Below are 907 nucleotides of genomic sequence, written 5' to 3'. Positions count from 1 at the left end.
GGGGACAGTTTGACATGAGGTTCCATAGGCTGAACCACAAATTCCCCCTCTCTATTCAGTCTCAGGCCGGTCTATTCAGACATGACGCCGCGACCCACTGCAGAGGGTGTCGCGACCCACTTTTGGGTCGCGACCCACGAGTTGAGAACCACTGCTCTAAACAACGTTTTGGGATCTCAGAGGATCCCCTTCATCAGGCAAACAAGTGACCCATTGCTGACTTCCATTGATAGGGAGGGGGGGGCGTATTGCGGAACCTGGCCTTGGGGCGGCAGGGAGAGTAAATCCGGCCCTGGCTGACTTCCTGGAATATGACGTCAGCAATGGGTGAATCTCGCACCGGTGCAGAGCAGAGACAAAGTAAGGAACAAGCCGGGTCACGATTAAGCGGGCAGCGAGGTACAAAATCAGCAAACAGAGGCAGGGTCAGGAGCAGGCCGGGTCGGTAACGTGCAGGCAAGGCAGTGCAGAATCAGCAAACAGAAGGAAGGTCAGGGGCAGCCAAGGTCAGGGGCAGGCAGCAATCAGCAAAGTCCAAGAACAAGCCGGGTCAATATCAGGAACAAACAGAATCAGGAACAGAAACACAGGAAGCCGGGCACTATCTGGAGAACTCTCACCAAGGAAAAGGTACAAAGCTCATCCTTAAATAGGCCGCCTGGCGCCAATGTTCAAATGGGTGCTCGTGCACGTGTGCTCGCATGTGGCATAGCGCGCGCATTTACGCACACTCACAAGTTCGAGCAATCCTTCCAATAGAATATCTCATATGTGTGCGCGCATGCCCATGAAAATGTGCAGCACAAATACGAGTAACACTTCTCTGACAAACACCATACAGATGACGCCTATGGTGGGATGTATAAAAAGAGAAGGTCTGATTTTCTGTCACCCGCCCCCCCCCCGC

The sequence above is a fragment of the Nanorana parkeri genome, unplaced genomic scaffold (assembly GCF_000935625.1).
Source record: "Nanorana parkeri isolate BGI_ZX_2015 unplaced genomic scaffold, ASM93562v1 scaffold1233, whole genome shotgun sequence".
NCBI classification, from domain to species: Eukaryota; Metazoa; Chordata; class Amphibia; order Anura; family Dicroglossidae; genus Nanorana; species Nanorana parkeri.
The sequence above is the reverse complement of the archived record's forward strand: the minus strand, read 5'-3'. Positions refer to the sequence as shown.